The following is a 7090-nucleotide window of genomic DNA, read 5'->3' as shown; positions in this document are numbered from 1 at the left end:
AAACATAATACATGTGTGAATACATAGACAAACAGAGTGTCACTAGTATGCCTCTACTTGACTAGCTCGTTAATCAAAGATGGTTATGTTTCCTAACCATGAACAATGAGTTGTTATTTGATTAACGAGGTCACATCATTAGTAGAATGATCTGATTGACATGACCCATTCCATTTAGCTTAGCACCTGATCGTTTAGTATGTTGCTATTGCTTTCTTCATGACTTATACATGTTCCTACGACTATGAGATTATGCAACTCCCGTTTACCGGAGGAACACTTTGGGTACTACCAAACGTCACAACGTAAATGGGTTATTATAAAGGAGTACTACAGGTGTCTCCAATGGTCGATGTTGGGTTGGCGTATTTCGAGATTAGGATTTGTCACTCCGATTGTCGGAGAGGTATCTCTGGGCCCTCTCGGTAATACACATCACATAAGCCTTGCAAGCATTACAACTAATATGTTAGTTGTGAGATGATGTATTACGGAACGAGTAAAGAGACTTGCCATTAACGAGATTGAAGTAGGTATTGGATACCGACGATCGAATCTCGGGCAAGTAACATACCGATGACAAAGGGAACAACGTATGTTGTTATGCGGTCTGACCGATAAAGATCTTCGTAGAATATGTAGGAGCCAATATGGGCATCCAGGTCCCGCTATTGGTTATTGACCAGAGACATGTCTCGGTCATGTCTACATTGTTCTCGAACCCGTAGGGTCCGCACGCTTAAGGTTACGATGACAGTTATATTATGAGTTTATGCATTTTGATGTACCGAAGGTTGTTCGGAGTCCTGGATGTGATCACGGACATGACGAGGAGTCTCGAAATGGTCGAGACGTAAAGATTGATATATTGGAAGCCTATGTTTGGACATCGGAAGTGTTCCGGGTGAAATCGGGATTTTACCGGGTTACCGGGAGGTTACCGGAACCCCCCGGGAGCCATATGGGCCATCATGGGCCTTAGTGGAAAGGAGAAAGGGGCAGCCCAAGGTGGCTGCGCCTCTTTCCCCTCCCCTAGTCCTATTAGGACTAGGAGAAGGTGGCCGGCCCCCCTCTCTCCCTTCCCCTCCGAGGAATCCTAGTTGGACTAGGATTGGGGGGAGGAATCCTACTCCCAGAGGGAGTAGGACTCTCCTGCGCCTCCCTCTTTGGCCGGCCAGCCTCCCCTCCTCTCCTCCTTTATATACGGAGGCAGGGGCACCTCTAAACACACAAGATGACACAAGTTGATCCACGTGATCGATTCCTTAGCCGTGTGCGGTGCCCCCTGCCACCATATTCCTCGATAATACTGTAGCGGAGTTTAGGCGAAGCCCTGCTGCTGTAGTTCATCAAGATCGTCACCACGCCGTCGTGCTGACGAAACTCTTCCCCGACACTTTGCTGGATCGGAGTCCGGGGATCGTCATCGAGCTGAACGTGTGCTCGAACTCGGAGGTGCCGTAGTTTCGGTGCTTGATCGGTTGGATCGTGAAGACGTACGACTACTTCCTCTACGTCGTGTCATTGCTTCCGCAGTCGGTCTGCGTTGGGTACGTAGACAACACTCTCCTCTCGTTGCTATGCATCACATGATCCTGTGTGCGCGTAGGAAATTTTTTGAAATTACTACGAAACCCAACACCATCCACCAACGAGCATAACCACGTTATTTGGGACGTGCCTTATTGGAGTGGACATACACATAGCTAAACATATTCGTATCAGAATATGTGCATTTTTCTGGGCTATATCGAACACTAGGAATAATATGATTTTGAATGAGACAAATTTCACTAATTTTTTGCAGGCTATCTACAGAGCTATAACTTGGATCCATGTGTGGTCCTTACTCACTCACACGGACATCAGAGAGCTTTTGAGTATTGGGTGCAACCGCCGAGAGACGGTAGAACGTGATGTCTTCAGCCGATTTGAGTGGCGAGTTAATAATAGGCTTGGTGTGTAGGCATCTTAGCTTGCTTTTTATCACCGGATGCGGCACTTTTTAGTTCTATATCGCCGGATGTGGGGCTTTTTAGACTTATTTTCTTTCGACTACTGCTTAGTTTATGAGCTACGTTGGACCTTAAGACTTTGTTACGTTTTTATTTAATAATATGGCTGCACGCATCGATTGATGCAGAGGCTGGGGGTCACCCTCCTTTAAAAAAAAGCAAGCTTGCTGGGATGCTGATGGTGGAGTCGTGCAGACGGCGCGCTGCGTCGTCAGTTTCTCTGTTGATGAGACGCTGCTGTTGGCCGTTGCTTCCGCTACAGGTGGTGTCGGCACTGTCGAGTTCACTCCAAAGCGCGGCAGCTGTGATGAAGAGAAGATAACCTGTGGCGACTATAAGATGCTGGTGAAGGTCACTTGGTCCATTGTGCATCGCTGGTTCGCTATGTTCCTGGTTGACAATCTAAAGTAAGATGCGTGTGCTCTGTATATGCTGTCATACTAGATATGTCCCCGGTGCATTTGGTGGAAGTTATCACTGAGTGGGGGTAAGGGCATCTCCAGCCGTTGCCCCCCCCCCCTCCCCAGGACGCATAAAAATCGCCCCCTGGAGGCGAGCCGGCGATACACTCGGCGCTGGGGGCGGTTTTGCGTCCAGTCGTCGCCCCCAGCTCGCCCCCAGGCGCCGAAATTGGCCCACTTTGCAGCCCAATTTCGGCGAATAAACGGCCCATATGGGCGAGAATAGGCCCATATTTGACGTGGTTTCGCCGTGTCTCGGCGTTCAACTATCAACACAATTATTCCTTATCACATATTTCATCACAGAAAAATCAAATACTTCAACAAAAGACTACAACAACAAATAGTTCAATACAAATTATATAGTTCATCACGCGGCGTCCCCCTTGAGCCTCCATAGGTGCTCAATCAGATCTTTCTGCAGTTGATGATGCACCTGTGGGTCTCGGATCTCCTGACGCATACTGAGATAGGCAATCCAAGTTGCTGGTAGCTGGTGATCAACTTCGGCTAGAGGACCCCGCCTGTAGTATGGTTCAGTGTCAAACACTGGGTCTTCTTGCTCGCTCTCGATGATCATGTTGTGCAAGATGACACAACAAGTCATGATCTCCCACATTTGATCTTTCGACCAGGTCTGAGCGGGGTACCGAACAACAACGAATCGAGATTGGAGCACACCAAATGCCCGCTCGACATCCTTCCTGCAAGCCTCATGAAGCTTCGCAAAATAGGCATTCTTGCCTCCTGCCACAGGGTTTGAGATCGTCTTCACAAATGTCGACCATCTCGGATAGATGCCGTCAGCTAGATAGTACCCCTTGTTGTATTGGTGCCCATTGATCTCGAAGTTCACCGAAGGAGAATGGCCCTCAACGAGCTTGGCAAAAACAGGAGAGCACTGCAGCATGTTGATGTCATTGTGAATTCCTGGCATACCAAAGAAGGAGTGCCAAATCCATAGGTCCTGTGTGGCTACCGCCTCAAGCACCACACTGCAACCGCCTTTGACGCCTTTGTACATCCCCTGCCAACCAAATGGGCAGTTCTTCCATTTCCAATGCATGCAGTCGATGCTTCCAAGCATCTCAGGAAATCCTCTTGCTGCATTCTGGGCTAGGATCCGAGCAGTGTCTTCCGCATTGGGTGCTCTCAAGTATTGTGGCCCAAACACTGCCACCACTGCCCGACAGAACTTGTAGAAACACTCTATGCTGGTGGACTCGGCCATGCGCCCATAGTCGTCGAGTGAATCACTGGGAGCTCCATATGCAAGCATCCTCATCGCTGTCGTGCACTTCTGGATGGAGGTGAATCTAAGAGCGCCAGTGCAATCCATCTTGCACTTGAGTAGTTGTCGAACTCCCGGATGGAATTCACAATCCTGAGGAAGAGCTTTCGGCTCATCCGATAATGGCGCCGAAATGTTCTCTCGCCATGAAGTGGAGCATCGGCGAAGTAGTCGGAGTAGAGCATGCAGTAGCCTTGCAGACGATGCCGGTTCTTTGCTTTCACCCGCCCGGGGGCCGAGCCACCTCGACACGGCTTTTCATTGCTCGCCAGCAGCTGGGCGAGGGCGGCGAGCACCATTAGATGCTCTTCTTCCTGGACGTCGGCCGCGGCTTCCTCCTCCAGCAGCGCGGCGAGCTCTTCCTCCTCATCTGAGTCCATCGCCGAGACAGTCAAAACGCCGAACACCTTGCGCTCGGTGGGCGTGTACCCGCCGTTAAACCGCGCCTCCGCGGCCAGAAACGGCGGCCGGAAATGCCCAGCTGCTGCGGGAGGGGCTGCCGCGGCGAAGAGCTGCTATTTTCCGGCGGGGAATGGCTATCTAGCGGAGTAGGCCGGCGGCCGTCGCCGGGATATAGCTAGTGGTGGCCGAGGGCGCGGGGGGTGCGAGGCGAGTCGGGGGAAGAAAACCTTGACTTTTCCCCTGTCGGTGTGGGCCAGGCGTGCTTTTCCCTAGCGCCGGAGCCCCCAATGGCTCCCCAGCGCGCCGGGTTCGGCCTGTGACCGCCGGGCGGAAAAAAGGTCCGAACCGGCGATTTTCGGCGTCCTGGGGGCGCGACTTGGCCGTTTTTTCGGCGCCGGCGCCGAAAAAGTGGCCTGGGGGGGCCTGTTGGGGGCGCGGCTGGAGATGCCCTAAGAATTATATATCCGGCATGAGCTTTGAAGTAGGACAAAGTGTATGTGCATCACTTTGATTTTGTTTCAGCACTTGAGTCTTGAAAATGTTTTGATGAGAGCATTGCAATAACATTTCCTGACGTTTGTTAACAAAACAACAGAAATACTTGGCCAAGTTAGGCATAACACAGCCAACAACAACTAAGCTAGCACATTACAAACTTTGAATTGAACGGCAGGTGGTCTCTTTGGTATCATGTATTGGGAGCTAAGATTTCTAACTAGTACGCATGCATTTCATATAGGATGTTATTAGGACAATGAAACACATCACACCTCACAACTCACAGGGCTTTGAACACTAGTACATGGCAGCATCTAGAAATCTCAGACCTCATCAATTTCCTAGGTACCCGGGGTTTTACTTTCTATTACTGAAACCATCTACGAAAAGATTATTCTTTGTTGTATCATTTTATTTATTTTATCTTGTATCAGTTCCTATCATAACATGCAATTTATCCTTGTAACTAGCAGAACAAGAGCTTGACAACCTTCTTGTTTTGTGTGCATTAGGGGGCAAGAATTTCATGTGTTTTGTGTGCAGGTACACGTGAATTTGTTTGCTGGAAAAAATCCTTCTGGTTCGATAAATCTTGGTTCTCCATCGAGTGAAATACAAAATCCTTCTGGCACACACCCACTTCTCCCATGGCCAAGCACCGTGATTTACGAGGGGGTACAGCCTAATGGTGCCATCGAGAACACACCGACACGCCGTGCTCCCATAGTGTAAAGTTGCTACAGTTAATACAAGAGTAAAATGTTAGTACATGGTATTAATCATCCTTGTTCTACACGAAAGTGATGATACTAATCATATGATCCTTGTTGGTGAAGGCGTAAGCTGCAAGCTTGATTTAGCTCACCATCACGGTGCCGTAAAGATGCCGACGAGGCGATCAGCAAACTGGTCAGTGTTATCTCTCAACAAGAGCGAAGGGTTCAAGTAGTAGTCGAAACTGAAGTCATTTGAACCACCACTGCCAGCTTCGATTGGTACTCTTTGAAGTACTCCAGTTGTTGGGACAAAGGGATGACATGCTGCCTTCACACAATTTGATAAACCATATGTGATGGATCGATGCAACATATATTTCACTTCGGTGATTTAAAGCGTGATTAAATGCCACCAAAGAATGGTACTGTACTTCATATATACATGCCGTACCATCGTAGTAGCCGGATCCGGCAGATGCAAAGTTCGCTCCAATCAAAAGATTCAGTCTAGATGCCTCCGGGCTTAGATATGCAGGATGAGACCCATCAAACCATAGCTTTTCAGCTGCCACATACCATGCGAGTTGTAACACAAGATATACATGTCATTAACACAGGCAAGAGTTCTTGCAATACGTCAAACACATCGGTACAAACAAAAACAAATAAGATTGTGACCAACCTATGAAATCGCTAAGAAGTTTTCCATTGCTAAAACTCCCTGTAGCCACATGGTCCTTGAAGTCCCTGCCGTAGGGAGCCACGTTTGCTTTTACCATGCTTTTTATATAATTATTGTTAGTTTGTTACCTATGCTGACCAGCGAGTCGCCGAACAACATGATCCCCGGCACAACCGGCAAAGCTTCCCTCCCATGTGTCGTTGGTCCGAGGAAGAGAAAGATAACCAAGAGCACCAAGATCCTTACAGCCATTGGGGGCGTCCGCAACACAACAACACTCTATGCTGATCTAATGCGGCACTTAATGGAGTTTTCTGAAGCAGAACACATGTGGGCTTTATATATGCAAGTGTGTGCTGATATCGAAAACGACATAGCATACACAAATGAAAGTAGTAATTAATTTATTAAATTTGTTCCTCGCAAAAAAATGTAAAATTTGTACCACACATATATACTAGAAAGCACTGCTGGTTAGCTAGCAGTCCTTTTCTTTTTCAAACTGATTCCCCTCTCTATTAGTTACGTGAGAAATTGTTAAGTGCATTTTCAAATTGGCCATTTTATACATCACCCAGCATAAGTCCATAAGTTGGGAGGTTGTGATAAGGGAACACTTTATTTCCTCTAGCCTTTGCATCAGAGACGCGACCCCAAAATATTTACATAAACATGATGCCATTAAGAAAACATGAAATAAAAGAGAAAGCTATTTTAGATATGAGAGAGAAAGAACCACAGCCAAGTCCAGTGTTGGGGAAGGTATCCCTGCAATATCCAGGCTCTACGTTGTCCAAGACTTAGTGGGAATTCTACTTTAGAGGGATAGAAAGCTTATGGCAGGAGATATGAACACAACCTATATTCATGTATCAGAAAAAAAGAGGAGAAGAAAGACGTGTTGATCTAGAGGAAAAGCTCGGCTTGGATCAAAGTTGTTCGTAGGAAAGATGTCACCGACGGAGTGGCATAGGCGGACGAGAAGTTGATCTGAAGCGGACGAGTGCAAGAAAAGCAATCAATCT

The 7090-nt window shown here is 47.8% G+C and overlaps 1 pseudogene; it reads right to left on the bottom strand.

The window, feature by feature from the left end:
- Positions 1-5191: 5191 nt before the first annotated feature.
- Positions 5192-6317, bottom strand: LOC119360160 (annotated as a pseudogene).
- Positions 6318-7090: the final 773 nt, after the last annotated feature.

The sequence above is a fragment of the Triticum dicoccoides genome, chromosome 2B (assembly GCF_002162155.2).
Source record: "Triticum dicoccoides isolate Atlit2015 ecotype Zavitan chromosome 2B, WEW_v2.0, whole genome shotgun sequence".
NCBI classification, from domain to species: domain Eukaryota; kingdom Viridiplantae; phylum Streptophyta; class Magnoliopsida; order Poales; family Poaceae; genus Triticum; species Triticum dicoccoides.
The sequence above is the reverse complement of the archived record's forward strand: the minus strand, read 5'-3'. Positions and strand labels throughout refer to the sequence as shown.